The 20,050-nt window shown below is 37.8% G+C and overlaps 1 long non-coding RNA gene across 1 annotated transcript; it reads right to left on the reverse strand.

Annotated features, from left to right (window-relative positions):
- Positions 1-2,405: 2,405 nt before the first annotated feature.
- On the reverse strand, positions 2,406-17,178 carry LOC143693518 (uncharacterized). Its single transcript, XR_013181260.1, has 2 exons — positions 16,316-17,178; positions 2,406-4,046 (listed from the first exon to the last, which is right to left on the reverse strand). It is a non-coding gene; the product is annotated as an uncharacterized LOC143693518 (long non-coding RNA).
- Between the last annotated feature and the right edge of the window lie 2,872 nt (positions 17,179-20,050).

A 20,050-nucleotide genomic window follows, 5' to 3' on the forward strand; every position in this document is an offset into this window, starting at 1 on the left:
TTCTCTTACATCCCAAAACAAAGAGGCAATATCCATACCACCTTTAGGATGTGGTCACCTGCTCATTGTAAGCCTAAGACACCACGTAGGAGAAATGCCACTTGGCCTAGGGCAAAGCCATAGAGCATGATCAGAAATTAATGATGTGAGCAACTACATGGCAACACACTGACAGATCCCCTGGCCCCAATGGTTTATTGGTACAGACTTAACCAAGGACTACAGTGGAGCAGATGCCCAGAAACTGTAGAATTACAGACAGCAAAGAGGGCATCTGAAGGAGTAGATGTGTTTAGGTTTGGGTTGAATAAGCCATTTCCTCACTGAGGTTCATAGGGTAGGCATAGGTTTAAGATTTGAAAACAAAAACAAACCAGGGTTCAAATCTTAGATGTTGTTCAAGAGACCTTAGAAAAATAACTAAGACCCAAGTGTCCAAGGATACATTTTCCTTTTTAATGGGAAAGATTGATTTTGTGAAGTGTTAATGACATTTAAAGTGAGAGATGACTGCTGCATTTTCTTTCTTGGCTGCAACTGTATATCTGCTGAGATATATGGTGTATAATTGGCAAATACCTTCTAAAAGCAAGGTGATAAACAAATATATGTGAATCACCAACCCACAAGCAATCTATCAACAGAATAGTGATGTACTGGATCATTTTTCAAATCCTACTGTATTTTACAGGCATCAAATGATCATGACAGCTTAAGGGTAAAAAAAGGTTTGTCCAAGGCTGTGGCCAATTTCAAATGTGTTTTTTTCTTCAAAGGTTGTCTTTTCAATTTTCATTTTACATCCTTATTATAATATTACTGTCTATTAATGTAAATGATTAGTCTGTGGAAATATCTTTCTATAAATGGAATCTTGAAATCTATTCTCCAACAAATATTTATGTAGTTCAGTGGAAGTGAGTTAGAGGTGATGGTTTGCTCATGTGATGTTCCTAAAGAACTTGATCAGACTTTGGAACAGATTATTAAAATTCTGCATGGAATACTTAAGAGCAAATCTAAGAAATGTTAAACAACTTATTTTTACAGTAGCCAACATTAGTTTGTATTTACAGTTTTGCAGATCCTACTGAACTGCATTACTAAGTTGTTACAGGGGCAGAGTTCAAAGGCAGACATTTTGGGAAAGGCAAAACACTCTGTGGTTACAGAATAAGAAATAAATCTCTAGTGCCTTTTATTGAAAAAAAGAGAGATCAGAACACTTAAAAATTTTGTGTGTTTACCTACAATTTTATATGTTTAAAACTTTGCTGGAAAAAATTAAATCTGAAAGTGGCATGAACTTCTGTTACAGTTGAATTTGTCATGATGGTGAAGTGGGTGCTTGTGCCTTATGCCAGAATGAAATCCAGACTGCTGTGTTTGGCTACCCAGAGAAAAGTTGTGTCTGAAAGGTGGTAATTCAGACTTCTTTGCACTGCCCCAGAGATTAATTCTATTGCTTTCACCCAATTCCTGCCTTTTAAGAAAAGTTCAGATGTCTTCTAGTGCTGAATACCTTAGTGGTTCTAATATAGATCTACTAAAAACCATGATCATCAATGAATTTCATATAGCTTCCAAAATGAGTCTGTTCTGTTATCTGGATCAATTTCAAATGTGGTTGATGGGTAGAAATAAATATCTCAGTATATTCACCTCTTTGTGAGCATGTGCTATGGGTTGTTTATCGAGGAGGCTTTTTTGTAGTGCTGCACTTGAGCTATTGAGAAGGACAACACTACTCAAATTGGCATAGCATCTGTTGGGTTGTGCAAAACCCTACATACTTTTATTTTTGTCATAGAGCTGCCAGCAAAATGTTGGTTTTATTTGCATATAAAAACCTGACAAGTGTGGTTTCAGGAAGTGGTCATGTTTTTAGTGTTGATTTGTATCCTTCTCTCTGTATGAACTGTGTGACTTTGAAGAGGTTACTGAAAACACCTAAATTAAAAAATACTTATCCTATATATATATATATATATCACAAAAAACACAAAGGCTGTGGTCAGGTCCTCTAGGATAAAACACTATGTTTCCAAAGAGTGAGAGTGAGGCCACCTCCACAAGCAGGGGGCAAATTCCTGGGAGATATTTTAGCAGCACATACTTTTTTGGTATGTTTGATATGTTTGGAATGTTTGGCCTGGAATGTTTCACCAGCTGTCCAGCACATGTAAGAGAGTGCAAAGCAGGTGATGCATTTTAACTTATAAATTGGACTGAGCAGCTACAGTCCATTCTGAAATTTGACTTGACCACTTCACCACTTTTATAACTAATAGGTACTTCAAATGTCTTGAGTGTGGAAATAAAGAGTTTATTTCTAGAATATTTGATTTATTTCTGCTTACTGTACTTTTAATGTAATTGGTAGTATCTAGTGAATAAAATGAGACTGTTTTAGCAATATTTTATTTCAAATTTATCTCCAACATAAATAATTCAATCCAGCATGCTAAGTTTGGATTGTTTCCAATTGATATTCTGGAAAGATACAATAAGATTTGTAAGCAGCAGATTTCCAGCTATGAAAAATTACTAATTATTAAAATGCTATATTTACATTTTGCCAGGTATTGAATTGTTATCAACAATACAGAATTACAGATTTTTTTATTTATCATTTTAAGATCAATACTATCAAGGAATGAAGAACATTTATTTGCTTTCCCAAGCATTAAAGAATTTGAAAACCTGTCACTGGAAGGCAGAATGCAAGCTTTTCTTCATACACATCTTTATTTCTTTATGAATGAAAGCAGTTCTCAAATTTTCTTTTAAGAGAAAGTTATTAGTAACAGTTTCTTATGTACATTATTCAAAATAGTGTTATTCCTAACATGCAAGCAAGCTCATTATTTGGAAACATATGTAACATGCATTTCATTTGGTACAAGGACTGGTGACATTCCAGCGTTCCAGAATGGAAGGTGATTCCTTTCTCAAGTGTTATAGACTGAGCTTTACAGATGGTTTCCTCTCCAAAAGCTGTTGAAGGCACAGCAAATCCCTCAGTCACCCTGAGTCACTTGTTTGTCAGGCCAGTAATCTCCCTTTCCCTCCGTGCTAAGGATCACCATGTGACACAGGAATGCTCCCAGTGTCAATCTGCAAGTCTGATTTGCTCAGTCTATATTTGATTTCAGTCTTGGTATGGTTTTACCCTGTTGAATCTCCTTAGTCTCTTGATGTCACAGGATTGACTCCCAAATCACACCAGATTATGCCAGTAAATAAAAAAAAAGTTCATTCAGCTTCTTCTCACAGTGAACACACTATGAACCTAGGATTAATCTGGTATAACTCACTTTTCATTTACAAGAATGGCCTGGTTATTAATTTGTCTTTTTCATACATAAACGTATGTGAGACATCTGTCAGTGGTGTAGATCATTTTCCTATCAATTTCCTAATCCTGCTTCTTTTCCATTATCATTCCTATACCACTTACAAACTGCTAACCTGTAAATATTGTTGTTGTCTCTTTAATCTTTGTTGTACAATATTAATACTTTTTTCAATAATTGAGATTTATCTGATGTTCTAGTACTCATTATAAATTAGCAGCAGAGATCTTTTCAGATTAGTGGATGGTCCAACACTTTCAGGTATTTGGGGCCAGTTTTTAATATTGATCTTCAGAAGATGTTTCTCACTGTTCTTTACAGAAAATATTCTATCATTGTCAGATGGAGAAGAATTTAATATGTGGGTTTGGGTCTCCACTAAAAATTTGAACAGGCATCAAAAGTAGGCATAAGGATTGACTCTGTCTGTGGAGCTGATTGTAGCAGGTTCTGCTTTGGATGCAGCAGACTGGCTTCCACCAGCCTCTTGGACTCTATGGGTGGAGGCTGTCCAGCAGCCTGAGTGCTGCTTTCTTCCACAAATGTTTAATACAAAAGAGTTCCACCAGACATTCTTCCTCTTCTGCATGTCTCTTAGAGCCAGATGTCTGCTGTTCTCTAGGAGTCTTAGTCTGTTTTCTGTAGCCAGGTTCATTTTTCTGTCCCTGGAATATCTGCACAGCAGTTGCACTGAGAAAAAGCAAGAGGAAGTAGCAGTATAAATACATTTCAAAATTATGACTTAATAGACCTAATAAAGACCTGGTGGGATGATTCATCTAGCAGGAACATTAATATAAACAGCAGAATTTGTTCAGGGCAAGTAGACAGAGAAAAGGACGTAGGTATTTCCTTATATGTTAATGTATACATAGGCATCTCTTGCTCTGAGGTTATTAATAAAGAGGCTCAAAAGTTGTCTCATAATTTCTGAGTACAATTTAAAGGACAAAAAGTGTTGGTACCCTGATGGGAGTCAATGGTCGGACAGATATCCAGGAAATCACATGATGAGCCTTTTGTAAGCAGAATTATCCAAACTGCAGCACTCAGTCCCATCAGCATTGATTTCAAAAATCTGCACATTGGAAGGAATGCCCTCAGGCAGTTGGCTAATTTTTGAGAAGTTTTAGTGGAAATTTTCTATGTAGAAGCTGGAAAATGCAAAGAGAGATGACATTTTCCAAATATGATTCTCTAATTTGGTAGAACATAAAGGAAAAAGCAAAAGTTAAAAGCAACTCGGGCACTTCTTGAGCAACGATGAGGCGGCAGAATTCATGACAAACAGGAAGAGATGCAATGTGCTTCAGCAGAGCAGATTATAGGAATTCAGAGAGCTAGTAAGTGAGATCCTGTGGGAGACAATTCTGAGAGAGAGTTGAGTGAAGTAGGCAGATCTTTAAAGGAACTATGTTAAATGCAAGTTTATGCAAAACTATGCAAAAGAAAACTATGCAGAATTGCAAGTTATGACAGTGCGGAGGAAGGGAAGGAGCTGTAGATCACTTACCAAGGAAAAGAATTTAAAGAAAGATGAATGGATGAACATGTGAGACCAAAGAGAGAAAATCAAAAGCAGAGAGTGAAACCATGTGGTGCATAGGTGATGCATGCTTCTCAGCATGTTGTTGCACCAACAGGCAGAGGCAGCTAAAGAAAGACTTAGCCCACTTCTCTGCAGAGTGAAGAACATTTGCAAACAATGCCTGGAAAGCTGATAGATTCAGCTCCTTTTTTGTTTCACTCCAAAGGTCAGTTACAAGCAGGTGGTATCATGACAAAAAGGGCAAGAACTTAAAAGAGGGAAGAAAACACTTCAAGTTATGCAAGCAAATGAGCTATTTTGTGATCAGCCAGTCCAAAATTATATTCTGAAAATCCAGAAGATAAAGGGTATTTAAAAAGTAACAGAAGAGTGAGGTTAAAATTATAATACATGGAGTTAATTTTATTTCCTGTAGAAATAGTGGAAAAAAATAACATGTTAGCTATGAACATTTAGAAAATACTATATATAGAGTAAGGACTGGTCAATAAAATCCATGTCAAGCCAAAATAGACTCAATCTGTCATAGGACATGCTTCATATGTCTTCACAAAAACAGTGGATACCACGTCTTGATTTTAGTGAGTCTCTGGACACTGTCTCCTAGAACACTCTTGTAAGTAAGCTGGGAACATATGGTCTTTATGAAAAGGCTGCTAAGGAAAGAAATCAAACTATGGCAATATATTGAGTGGGGTTTTTTCAGGAATAATCTGTGCTTGTTCCAGAATTAGTTGATATTTTCTTCAATGACTTGGCTGATGGAAAAGTGCGGGTGCCTTATATATTTGCAAATGATACCTAGTTAGGAGGGAATGCACGTAGCAGATTAAAACTCAAAACACTCATGACAATTTAGAGAAGAGATGTGAGGCAAATCAGCAGGTAATTCAATAGGAAAAAGTCAGTGGATCTGTACTTGGACAAAAATAGCCATCTATCCAAGCACTGGACAAGAGTCCTCATGTGGTTGTTGTGTGTTTGTTTCAGAAAAGGAGTGAGGAGCTCATAGAAAATTAGGAGATGAGCATGAGTTGGTAAAACTTGCATCTCTAAAGAGCCACTTGCCATTTGCATTGTGGTGGTAATTCTGGAAGAAGTCAGTTTCTGTGGGCTCCCTGCCTGCCCTGGTTTGACCCCACCTGCCTTGCAGTTTGGTGCTGGGCATTGGTGAGATCCTGTGATGCCTCAGACTGCAGATATCCTCATGAGCAACCTGTGCACTATCTCCTTTTGTTTCTGATCTAGTAACTCCTGAACTTTTTAAATTGAAATCTGTCAATTCTTGGGAAGATATGCTATTCCAATATTTATGCAGTAGCTTGGTCCTGTCTAGGAGTGGTAGCATCCTGTAATTGTCCTACTGGGTAGCAATGTCACTGGTGTCTATTGCAAAGAGGGCCTTAGAACTGGATTCAGATTTGCTGATAAGCAAATGGCCTTTTAAAAAAAGTGTATCAATTCACTATTAGAACTACTTAAACTTTTCATAAGGAGTTAACTCTTTTTTTTTCTGTTTAAGGTTTGTCCTTGAGTAGTTGTTTTACCATCACTTTCCATAGCAATATCCATTATCCAGACCTGCCCATTAAGTAGTTTCTGGAAGCAGATTTTGGTTCAAAGTCCATTTCCAGGCATTTCAATCCCCCAAATGCCACTATGGCTGAATGTTATTTTCAGGGAGAGGGGGGGACAATTAAAAATACTGTCAGGGCACAATCCAGTAACAGAAAGCAGGCTGCTCCAAACTCCAGCAAAGTCTTTCACCAGATAGATACACCCTAAAAATATGAGAAATTTTGAACGATGCTGCCACTGCCATTCCCCATCTATAGCATAGTAGCAGAAGTGAGATCAGCTTTCAGAGTATTGCTAATATCTGGAGTGTTAATGTTCCACACCAGGTTGCACCATGTTCTGTTTGTGAACTATAATGTACAACCAATGTTTTCAGGAAAGTTTTGAAGGTATTTATGACTTAGGCTGGAATAATTTTGGATTTCCTTTCTTTCTCTCAAAAAGATGGTTGAGTTGAGGCACAGCTAAACAAGTCCACCTCTAAAGGGGAAATATGAAAGTGCTATAATGGGAGACAGCACTTCTGCTATGTGACCAAGTCACTGTATAATGCATTACCTTATCCACCCCCAACCTTAAAAGTCAGAAATGGATTTAGCTTCTAAGTTCTAACAAATTAGGGCCTTAAAAATGGATTTAACATTAATAAATCACATTAAATCCTCCATTTCAAGTCCTCAAGACAACATGACGCATTTTGGAAAAAAGATATATTTTATAAGAAAATGGAGAAATATGTTTTCTAGCAGACTGCTCCACTAAATTTGTCTTATTATTTTAATTTTAAATCTGGAGGCATTTAGAAGCTTCTTAAGAGGTTGGGATGTTAAATTAATCAGAGATGACAGATTGGTGGGCAGATGAGAACAAGCGCTATCATGAATTGGTGTCATGTGACCCTGAAATTTAAGGTACTGTCAAATTGTGCTGTTAGTATATCTGAAAGACATTTATAAACCAGAATTTTCAAAGGAAGTAGATGTTTTAATACCATTTTCTTCCTGATTTTGATGTTTTCGTTTAGAAGGAGAACAGAAACATTCAGTAATTTTATGAAAGACTTTGAGGAAATCTATACATTTTTCATTACTGTGAAAATCTATTTATTGCTTCAGCAGGTGTTCAAAAGCAGAACATCCACCAAAACCTTCATGACCTCCAAAAGTCTGCAACCTGCCAGGCTGGTCCTCTGAGATGAAGTCCATATAATGAACCTGCCACCTAGGGCCCACATAGGGGTTTGTGCAATGGACTTGAATCTTACATTTTTATTTTTTTCCCTAGTGTCTTTCTGCACATTTTTCAAACTAGAAGAATGGTTAAATTGATATGGTGTATGGGATTGAACTAACTTGCTGAAGGAAAAAAGCTACACTAAGATATTTTTTTACATATTGAAACACGTTAAAATAGCCAAACCCAATAAGAAGTAATATGTTAAAGATGAATAAGAACTTGAGTTATAAATTTTATTAAATAGGCAAACATAATTGTTTTGTTTTCTGGTTTAGGAGGACAGATGGAATGTAAAACAGGGCAGGTGAAGAAGGATGGAACACAAATTTGTAACAATACCTTAAAAGTCAGATTTTAACCTGTAAGTATAAGCCATGCGATATAAATAAATGATAGCTGTGTGGCACATTTGAGCTAGATATTGGATATAAACTAGCAATCAAATGTCTGGAGAGCAGCTGCTTGCCTATCTATAAGACATCTGGCTCTTTTCCTCAGCTCAGGAAGAACTTGCTGCTACAGCCAACTGTTGTGTTTCAGAGACCTGTTTTATTTTCCAGCATAAAATGTAAGTGCAATGTGACACAAAGCAATTTTCCCTTTTGAATTGCTTAGAATTTTTATGTTCTTTTTGTGTGGATTTATACCGCATAAACCTCTGCTTCTTTTGCCACCCTTTCCTGTTGCCCTTCCTATATACCCCAATCTACCAGTCAGGCATGATCATTACAACTGGCATAATTTCCCTGTCTTTAAAAGGCCCTCTGCTTTTCCTTCATGGTGTTTTTATTATTTAACACAGGCAGGAGAAAGATCACGTTAAATGCTGCTTTATGAGACAAATGCAGCTTGCTGAATCTGTGGAGACAGGAGGCTGCAGCTACTCTTGCGTGCACTGCACTGCCTGTCAGTGCTGTCTCCTGGTGCTCCTCACAGCCTCCAGCTACAGGGCAGCTTTCTTTATGTCTTTGCTGATTGCTCTCCCTCCAGAGGAATGCTGAAGTGTCCAGAAAGACAACACAGAGGTGTTCTTTCTCTGAGAGACACATGGTACAACAAACCTACAGTTTACAAGCTAAAATCTTTATTTTTCAAGAAATATAGAAAATTTGATTTACTTTTTAATATGAGGTAAATGTTATTAAATTCTGTCTCTTGAAAACCACTGAGCTGGCTGGAAAGTCAAAAAGCCTTCCACTTCTATTTTCTACTTTTCTCTTCATGTTTTCAAATGTTTCCTGAAGCACTCACTGACAGAAAATGAAGCTGAACCTAAAGATCACTCTGTACAGCTTGTTTGTTCCAGGGTGGCTGGTGAATATTTAGGTAAACTTTTCTTGTGAAGTTTTAGGAGCTGAGGTGTAATCTGGCATTCTATTTATCGATGTAGAAATCAAACAATCCAACCAGGTTTTTCATTTGTCCTTCCTTCCTTCCTTCCTTCCTTCCTTCCTTCCTTCCTTCCTTCCTTCCTTCCTTCCTTCCTTCCTTCCTTCCTTCCTTCCTTCCTTCCTTCCTTCCTTCCTTCCTTCCTTCCTTCCTTCCTTTCCTTGTGGGAACTCATCCACTGATGATTTTTTAACCTAAAGACATGATCCTTAATATGGCCTTTTACACTTGCTGTCAACTTCTGGTTTATGAGTTATGAATTAAGTACAACACAGATAAGCAGACTGTACTCTTTCAAAGCAGTAATCTTGAGGGCATTCCAAAGAACACGCACCAAATTCCCTTCTAGCATTGCTAAAATGAAGACCTTAGAAAATTCACTCCTAAATTATCACTTTAAATTTCCCATTAAGTTATAATAGCAAATTAATTCAGAGAACGAGATAACAGATTATATAAGGAGTTACTCAACTATTTTATGTTAGCCTATAAGTGTTCTTTGAGAGTAAGAGAGAAGCTATAGCTATAGCAGAAAAAATTTCTCCTTTCACAGCATTTGGTCTGAAGCCTGTTTATTTTGGAAACTTTCTCCTTGATTGTGGTGCAGTGGGAGGAGTTTTCACAGTGGGCAATTAATTTTAATCAAAACTATCATGTATTTTGGCAAAAAAAAGTGTGTGTTTGAGTAGGTTGGAAGGAAGGGTGAATCCTTTTGTCCTTTAAAAATACATAATCTGATTTGGCAGGGCACATTTGTGGTGTCTCTGTGGTAGATTTTCTATTAAATTTTTTTAAATACTCCCATCCCTGAGAAAAAAAGCTACAGGAGTTGGTTTGAGACCTTCATTAAAGGCTACACCAAAGCATGTTTTATATGAAAAATGGCTTTGCTACTGAGAATGATTGGTATGTCAAGATTTTCATTTCAGCCAACATTTTTGTTATTAGAAGCAGCTTCTGTTGTCTACAGAGGGGTTTTGTTCAGAAAGATATAATGCAAGATACGAAAAAAGCATCCTTCCAGTGTTCTTATCTACTATGCAATACTTCTATTGTAAGCATAGATAATAACAATTCTAATATTTTTTTCATTTCCTTGGGTGCTGCTTCTTACTCACATCTTATAATGGTACTCTCGATTTTACTGCTGCTTCTCTGTGAGCTAGAAAAATAATCAAAGAGCTTGTTTTTCAGTGTGTTTATTGAAACCTTGGAACTGGATGCCTTAAAGGTGATCTTTTAAATCCCTTTTGCCTTTTTGTATCTCCCGTGTAAAATACAAAGACTATCACATTAAAATGTGTTTTCCTTATTGTTTTCTGCATCATTAAATCTTGACAGGCCCATTTCTCTTCCATTTCCTTTTGAAAGAACACCAGTTTCTGAAGAGTGGAAGGAGGGAGGACTGAAGTAGGTCAGAGCCTTTGGTGACATAACCATGACAGTCCTTTCAAACTATTCAACAGCCAGATCATCCATAGATTGGAAGGAAAATGAGAATCCAATTAAAGCCAAAATAAACAGTCTGACACTTTGTTCAATATGTTTCTGTGGTTTCTGTTGTGTTTTGTTGTTTATATCCTGTCCCACCCTTGCCCTTCTGGAAACTTTATTATCTTTTTTGTGTACTGATAAGCAAGTTTTAAAATTCTCTCAAATCAGTACAACTCTGCAGCATTCAACTCTAAAGGACCATAAGTTTCTTTGGATAGCTGAAACAAATTTCTCTGTACCTTTGAAGACATATACCATATACCATATTTTATTACTACTGTGACTATTTTTACAAAACCCTTGCTTCCTGAGCAGCAACCACATTCCCAGGGACTGTTTGCATATGCCAGCAATAGATAAAGTTAACACATCTGAAGCAACTAAGGAATGGCAGTAATGCACTGGATGGTGCTTGCTCTCTCATTTCTATTTTTGGTTGTTTTTTTTTGTACAAGTTGTCCTACCCTATCCTGAAGAAAACAAACAAACAAAACCTGACTAAAACAGAAAATGAAAGTGAATGATGCTTGTTGGGAGATAAAACATCTGATTATTTTATGTTGTCACTGACAATAGGCTGACAAGGTAGTGTTCATCACTAATTCATCACAGCCATTAGAAGGGAAGCACCACACTTCCTCATCTGGTCTCATGAACTCTCAGGATCTACTGAGAAACTATTACATTGGTAGCCAACAGCAACAAGTGATTTTCTTAATGCAAGTATTAATTTTCTTAATACATTTTGGCCTTGTCCAGTGTAAGATGTACAAAGTACAGTCCAGTCAACAGCAGCCAAAATACCTGGAGCATCTTGAAACCCAGCAATAGTTTGGACATGGTTAGACAAGGCATCCTAGAAGCAAAGGATATAAAACAATTATGAAAGGAGAAGCTGGGATAGCCTTGCCCACAGTGTCTCCTCTCAGGTCAATGTTAAACACAGCAGGAAAGTGCATAGAGACCAACTAGAAATATTCTACACACCAGCTGAGTGAGCTGTGATACTGTGTCCTTAAGGGTGTCTGGGGGTGTGTTTCAAATATTCCTGTACCCTATCTCTAACCAACAAGATCCTGTAATTTCCAGCCACTTCCGTGCTCGCCTGTTGCTGAATGTCAACAGTAAATACAGCTGGCAAACACAGAAGTTGAAGCAGTTAAAGGATGTGTCATATTTCACTGGAAGTTTATTATAATTTGCAGTTGAACTTGATTACTTAAAGGTCATCTCACTTCCGTACATAATTAGTTTTCCTTGCTCCCAATTTTACTTATACAATTGTCAAACTAAAATAATTAAGGAGGGAAAGAAATTGGAAACATATGGGGAAAGAAATTGTTTTCATGCACCAAAGAGCACAGAATTATGAAACAGTTGGGGTTGGAAGGGACCTCTGGAGCTCATCAGGTCCAACCCCCTTCTCAAGCAGGTTCACTTAGAGCAGGTTGCCCAGCACCATGACCAGATGGCTTTTGAATATCTCCAAGGATGGAGACTCTAAAACCTCTCTGGGCAACTTGTGCCAGTGATCAGTGACTCCCAGAGAGCAAGAGGGTTTCCCCTTTTTCAGATGAAACCTCCTATTGCAGTTTGCACCCATTGCCTCTTGTCCTGTCAATTAAAGATAACGTAATGTCCTGCAGTGAATCAAGGAGATGGAAGCTAATTCACATATTTCATTGTAGTGTCCAGCTAAAGTATGTAGTGATGCCTAAAGATGAGAGACTCTGTCAAAATCTGTTCATTTCTGGCAAAGAAATGAAATTGCATGATGAAACCTCCTCAGAAGTGTCATCCTCTTGTAGATGCAGATTTGGTGTTGGACAAGTCTTTAACTTGAAAACTGTGAAATATTACCTTCAGTCAGCTTGACAAGCACCATTCTTCCAACATTTAGTCTTCAAACCTACAAATCCCAGCAGCAAGTACACCATAAATCTTCAAAAGTGAGCAGTAGGTAGGACTTGCTTCTTTTAATTCTCTTTCTACCTTTGCTGAGATGCTGTCCTTTACTTTTCTGCTACAGCTACTTAATTTTCCTCCCTAGCATTACTAGTTGCCCAGATTTTACTATAATGATTATTCATCAATTTTTTTCTCTCTCTTGAACAGTGAAAAATAGCCATGTCACAGTGATGCAGCACTAACTCCAGACACCCATCCCTTTGATGCCATGGCTGAGTCACTGCAGGTAGAATGCTGCTGGTGGCTGTGTCACAGGGGGCACGGGTGACATGGGAGGCCCAGGATGGCTGCCTGGGCTGGCAGGGGCTGATGCCCATGGCAATGGGCACTTGCTGCTTCTCCTTTGCTGATTCTCCTGTCTAATACATCTGGGTGCCTGGACAGGGGTGAAGCCAGACCATGTCACTCTTCCATCCTCTACCTCCTCTGATGCTCCGTTGGAGAACACTGCAAGTTTCTGAAACAATATTGACCTAAGGATAATAAAACACAGTTCCAGTCTGTACACTATCAGGGTTCTAGATACACCTGGAAAATCTTCATAATCCTGGAAGATTAAAGGGATTAAAGGGAGCTCCACCCTATTCTCCCTCTCTGTATGCATCCTGGTCTTACAAGGAGCTGGAAGCTCCCCAGAGCCATGGATAAATGAGGCTACTTCATCACCCACCTTCTCTGAGTAAAACTTGCTGTAAAGTTTCTGATTCATAAACCCATTGGCTGTTTTTGGTTTGTGCTTTCTTTTTACTGGAAAACTTTTGAGCCTTTTCCTTTTGCATAGCAATTGCCTAAGCCTAAGTTTTTAAAGAAAAGATCCCCAACTGGCAGGCTTTTCTACACAGACCAGGTCCTCAAGGGACCTTTCAATATCTTTCACCCCAATTTCTATTTTCCTTTTAATCATATCTTTCCAGTTGGATAGAGAAACTTGTTACCTGACAGCAAGATTGCTTTTTTACCCCATAAGGTCAGAGTCTCTTGCCATTCCCTTTTGTTTCATGCTCTTTGTTTACTGAGAAAGGGCAGGTTAGGGACTCTGACCTGAGTAACTCAAGATTTTTTTTTTGGAAAATCTTCTGAAGACAGAAAATAGGCAGGCTATTTTGTTCTTCTTTTATTAATCCAGACCAGAAATTACTTTCTTATATGAGGAAACACTGTAGTGGAACTGGAGATCACTTAGAATAAAGTTGTATCACGTGGAACTTTCCTTCCCTTTGTTAAAGAAAGGTATTCAATAAATACCATAAGGTAGGTAAAATAACTGGAAAATGATGCTGTAACAGAGGCAACACTTTCTTGAAGATCTAAGGTATGGCACAGTGATTTGCCCTAATTGTTGTTGTACTTTTATCATCCTTAATCATTTTTATGCTATTCCAATTTCATCTGGGGACTTCCAACCAAGGTTAGGGTTTAAAAACTTTTTATATACAAAATGTATAAAATAAGATTGTCCCTTCTCACTCATTGCAAGTGCACATGGGAATTCAACACAGTACTGACATTAATGATAATATCACAGAAAGATGTTCACAGTGGTCCTTATAACCAATCCCTATCATAGCACTCTGCAGTCTTAAATTTAGCAGAAGAAATTGGCTCCAAAGAATAAATAGTCTTTATCCAAGCCTGTCACTGCACTAAATTAACCAAGATACCTCTCTTTAAACACAGAGGTCTTGGCCTGCTTTCTTTGGCAAGATACTGCCACAAGTAACATGGAGTTAAAGATATAGAATTAGAAGAAATACATCAATAAAATTAATTGAAATATAAGAGTTTCATTTCACCAAAACTGATAAATCTTTCTATCTATGCTTTTATGTAAAGAAGAGTTTATCAAGATAAATCATTTGATGTTATTGAGATGGTGTTAGGAAGACAATAATTACCTTTTAAGGAAGAAAAGGAATAAAGTTAATTTAGGTAGACTAAATCTTCTCTCATCTTTTGTCCTTTTATTCCTGCTTCTTTGAAGACAAAGCAGTAAAAATCTATGTGCCAAAAGAAAGGAAAAATTCCTGCAAAGCAAGAAAATGTAGCCCTACTTTTCTAATGTCTCAGAGAGAACCACTGTATTGAAAAATTCTCACGCTACCTCTAAGCAGCCAGCACAGATGTTAGAAGTGCTTTAATTGTGTTAGCATAGTACTCTCCCAGGTCGGTTCTCCTGTCTGAGCAATACCATAAGCCCAGGGAAAGCACCTTATTAACACAATTGCTCTTCTCTCAGGCTGACCCAGCCTGTTCACATTTAGCTGATATTTTACAAAATCTAGGCTTAGATTGACTTTGACTTGCTGTTGGAGAAGTGCAGAGAAGCACAGACACTGTGCTTTCCCATTTTGGCACAAGGTGGGAAAAACAAATTTCATAAACAAGCAGGCTGGTTCCAGTCTGGGTGGCAATGAGAGTCTCCCTTGCAAAGATTCTTCCAGCAGCACCTTCAACTAGATCAGGAGACACTCCCCAAGGTGCTGTTCTGTTCAGTTGTAATAGCCAGCTGAACCATGGTCCTGAGAGACTGCTCCATGGGCATGATCCATCACTGAGTACCTTAAACTAAATAAGCAGCATGACCTAGATATTCTATCTAAGATTGCCCTACACAGTCATTTCAACAGCTGAAGGAACACTTTCTACTGACTATTTTCCAGTATCTTGTCTTGTACAGTTTGATCAATTCCGCAGCAAGAACCACCCAGAGAGTCTTTGGGATGGCCTGATTCTTCACACAAGATATTAATCTTCACACTGAAGATGTGCGCAGACTAAGAAAATTATTATTACAATTGGCTGCTACATCTCAGAAATTAGCTTTCAGTTTGTCTATGGACGCTCTCATACTTCTCTTAATTTCATCATGTCTTACCCAAAATACATCTTGGTCCTACAGGCACTGCCAGAAGTCAGGTGGTTTTTTTCAAATGGTTTTAGAAAAACAGTTTTTCTTAAAAATATGTTTTTAAATGCCAAATTTGGATAGTACTGTGTACATGTTTTTAACTTCTATTGGGTCTGACAATTTTATGTAAGAAGCTGTGCTATGATCCATCTATGACGATAAAGCCCAGGCCTCTGCTTAACAGTATTTACTGTTCTCTTCCCTGACTCCTCTGTGATAGAAGTGATCTATCCACTTGAATATGGAATTTGGTCCAGAAAGTATTTCAGTTTTAGTAGTATTTAGAAGTCAAACCTGGAAGTTGGAAAATGGATCTCAACACTTCCTTTCTTTGAGTTACTCAATAGATCAACAAGGTTATCTTGTCCCAAAATTTGTTGCCTGTCAATTTGCACTGTTTCACTTGCACTTAAGTCAGAATTAATCTGGTTAGTTACTACATTTTTATTTTCTGTTACTTCTGGCTTCTCAAACCTATGTAAATTCAGGTATTCTTAGCTTTGATATGGTTTTATGATGTTTTCGTTGTGGCAAACATTGTAGAAGAATAATGTTTCTCTCACCAAATTGGTTGACACATATTTGATGCAAGCATGTTGACAACCCACAGTGAAACACCTGCATTAGATTGAAATGGCTTTTGAAAGGCTGAAGTTCTTCAAAAAATGGAAATTTACTGTTATATGCTGTTTTCCATATACTTCTACTTGGGACATACTCAACGTGTCATTTTAAAGAAAGAACATTAACATAATTAACTGTATAATCTGAATGCCAAATGTATATCACCCACTGAATCACAGGATGGGTAAGGATGGAAAGACCACTGGAGGTCACCTGGCCCAACATCCCAGCTCAAGCAGGGTCCTCCAGAGCACCTTACTCAGAATTGTGTCCAGATGGCTTTTGAATGTCTCCAGAGAAGGAGATTCCACAATTGTCTGAGCAACCTGTTCCCAGACAAAAGGGGTGAAATTTACCAGTCAAAATTATATTTAGCAGCATTTTAAGACATCCTTCCTACTTCCTTGTTCCAGAAAGACAGAAGTCTCACATAGAGAAGTCTCACATCTGGTAAATTATGTTAAAGTGTCTCAGATACTCCGGGATGTCTAAAAGGCCATTAAAGGCCTAAGAACTCAACTCCAAATGTTCCTTGTACTATTGGTATTATACTAAAATATAAATAAATTTTAATTGAAAGTTAATATAATATAATTGATTATATTTTTATTTTCATCTACATTTTCACATATTTTGTTATTTTTAACTTCTTGAGTTACAATACTTAGGGAAAAAATTGAAGTGTATACTGAGGCTGAAGAGATTGGTGTATAAAGCCCCCAAAGCCACAGCAGAATACTGGCAGCCCTTTCAGCAGACCATGCATGTCTAGCCTTCTACAGTAGTCATTCTTGAACTTTGTTTTGTTCAACAAACTTCAAGCCCCAGGATATGTTTGAAAAACCTATTCCGAAGTTTTTTCAGGAAACCTTAAACATTTTTAATCATACCCTTTTGGATTTCCTTCCTTGAACTCCTTGTCTTTTTTCCCAGGCACATAAATGAGGGTGTAAGACCTTACTTGTTCATGGTGTACCCAGTCTACTGACTTGGACTCACTTTCTTTACAAAGTGACATTGATACCAAGCAGTGAAATCTTAATAATAACCTCTAAGACTTCCATCCACACATCCAAATAAGCAAGCAGTTACCTTTCCTTGGCTTGCCCAGAGTGGATCCGTGTTTGGAGGAAGAGGTTATCACCAGCTGCTCAGAATTTCTTTAACTCACTATCACTGCTGTGCAGCTTCCTGTGGATCTTCAGGAAGAATGAAATGAGGCATCTAATTTCAATGTAGAATTCATTATCCACTCTTTCTTCAGAGCACCACAAATTAGCCAGGAATGGCCAATGTCAAATCATCTGGGGTACTTAGCAGAACACCAAGAGTAAAAACAATTATCTGACCCAAAGTAATCATTAAGAAGTTTGCTGAATGAAGAATGTGTTACCTTAAATCAATTTCAACACCCCTTTTTGTAGACACAATTTCAGGTGGTAGTACTGAGTGCATATAGTTCCAAAATAATGATTTTCAAATTAATTTCAGTTATTTATTTTTGAGGTTCTGCACAAACTGCCAAGAAAAGAACACTATCCTGCAGGATTTTTTAGCTGCATCTGAAGCGTGGATAAGCTCTGCTGTGTGCAAGTCCTGCATATAAATTAGCAAATACATCTTAAAGTGGAATGAGAGAGGACCTTTTAAAAAGGTATATTTATTTTATCAGCAAAATATTATCTCAATTGCCAATAAGTTCCTAATTTTTACTATAAAATTTATCTATGATGTATTTTTCTCATACTTTTTGTGGAGGCAAGTTGAAATAACATTTTCTCTATACAGCCAAGATGGATGCATTTTAAAAAGGAACAAGGCTAACAGGACAAATCTTTCACCAAAAGCTTGTTTCTGTTTTATTGACTTTCTCCCCCTACCAGATAATCAAAGGAGAAAGAAGAGTGCTGGCACCCAGAAATAAAAATGCATTTAGGATTGTCCAGGAGAACAAACTTACAACTGTGGTTTCATTGTCGGATCATTTGGCACATGCTGTTGATATGCTCAGAGCACTTGGCTGCACAGGTGAATGTGGGGTGATCCTGAGCTTGGTTCTGGCTTTTCAGAACACCCTTATCCAAAGCCTGCATATCTGCAATTACCATTGTGTCCTCATAATGGTAATTGCAGATTACTGGTAGCACCTCACTCATCTGTGTGCCATATGGACAAGGTTGTGATTGCCCAACTATCAGAGAGTGGAGAAGTGTGAAGGTGTGTCTGGAACACAGGCTTGACACACTGGAGAGAAGGATTGTCTGTGGTTCTTGTCTTCTTCATGAGGCTCAGGAGAAAAAAAAACAGGCCTTCAGCAGAGAGAGCAGGCAGCCTGAGTTACTACAGACCAAGGAACAAATGACAAGAGACGAATTTTCCTGTCAGCACATGCACAGTTTGGGCAGGCAATTCAGCCTTCCTGAACATCACCCTGCTAAGCACATAGCAAATCAAAAACGTGCCCCAGGATGTGGCATGCAGTAATTGCAGAAGAGTGAATAAAAGGGCTACATTTATATTTCTTCTATTTTGTACAGCTTCTCTTCTATGTTGTACAGTTCTGTATTTTACAAGCTGTCTATTTCTATGGGAATCTTATTTTCAGGTCATATGTAAGCACTATCTGAGCAAACAGTAGGCACAGTTAAACATGTAAATCTATTTAAATTTGAATAACATTGTAGAACATCAAAGGAAATATTTCATGAGTGAAGTTTGTCATGGTTTAAAATAGGAAAAGCACTCTACATTAAGATTTCCAGTTTGATTGTTTTGCTTTCAGTCATCAGAATACACATGAGTTTTTCAACTTGTAGAGCAGTCTTAAAATTAATGTGTTATGAAAGTAAAATTATTTTGCTGCACTTTGCATCCTTTTCTTCTTATCCAAGAGCCTTCTGACAGCCACCTAATATCAGCTAGATTTTCAAGTGTCCCTTATTGCAGATAATTGGAAGCATCTGCTCCATTGTTAAAATGTGCACTCCTGTGCTTACAGCTGAAAACTGTGATCTCAGCATATCCAAACATCTCTTCATCTTCCCAGCTTCAATATAATTTTCTAGTTCTGATCATGTCCTGGAGTAAGGAGTTGGTTATTCTAAGTAGTTATTCCTTGATTTATGTCAATTTGAAGAAATTGCAGAACTGCTGTAATTTTCAAGTCAATTGTTCCTCCTCACACCACCTGTGAACTAAAAAGGATGTGCTTTCCAAAAGATATTCAGTGCCTGCTGCTCAGTTGTTGGTTCCTTGGCCATTCCTGAAATTTTTTAGCGTTGCATCTTGGCTGATACACCATCAGCAGTTCTGTGGCACAGAAGAGCCGAGTGCTGGAAACGATCAGTGTGGGCATGTCGTTCCCTTCAGTTTGTGAGGATCCTCTCAGGCTGACTGCCCTACATACAATCCAAGAAAAAGAGATTCTTACACATTGGAAGGACCCAGCAGGCTTATCTCTAGTACCTCTTTATTCAGCTCTTGCTGGTTACAAGGGCCAAGAGCTCAACTACAGGGACTGTCTCGATGCGTGTGTTCAGCTTGTGACAGGTTTAGTAAAAGTGGTGAAGAGGGGAAGAGGGTCTGCAAATCTTCAGCAGAGGTTGGTATTCCTGTCTCTGGAGGAGACTTCTTTTGCCTATACACAATAGTTCCTGTTCAGAAAAGTTCAGATACAAAATATATGAGTTGCTGGTGCAGGACAGCATTGTGCAAAGGAAGTACTATTAAGAGAACTTGGAGACTAGTGTAGTTCTTGCCTTCCTGTATTTGATAAGTATTATAGACATTCTAACAGATTTCAACATCCCCCAAGAAATAGATATCTTAAGTCTTACTTGATAATGCATTTTTTACATTGAGAATCATTAAGATTCTTAATTTGTGTCTACAAGCAAATGAGGTGTCCAGTGTCCCATACACAACCAGTCTCCTAGAAAACCAACTGGT

This window comes from Agelaius phoeniceus, chromosome 3, assembly GCF_051311805.1.
Source record: "Agelaius phoeniceus isolate bAgePho1 chromosome 3, bAgePho1.hap1, whole genome shotgun sequence".
NCBI classification, from domain to species: Eukaryota; Metazoa; Chordata; class Aves; order Passeriformes; family Icteridae; genus Agelaius; species Agelaius phoeniceus.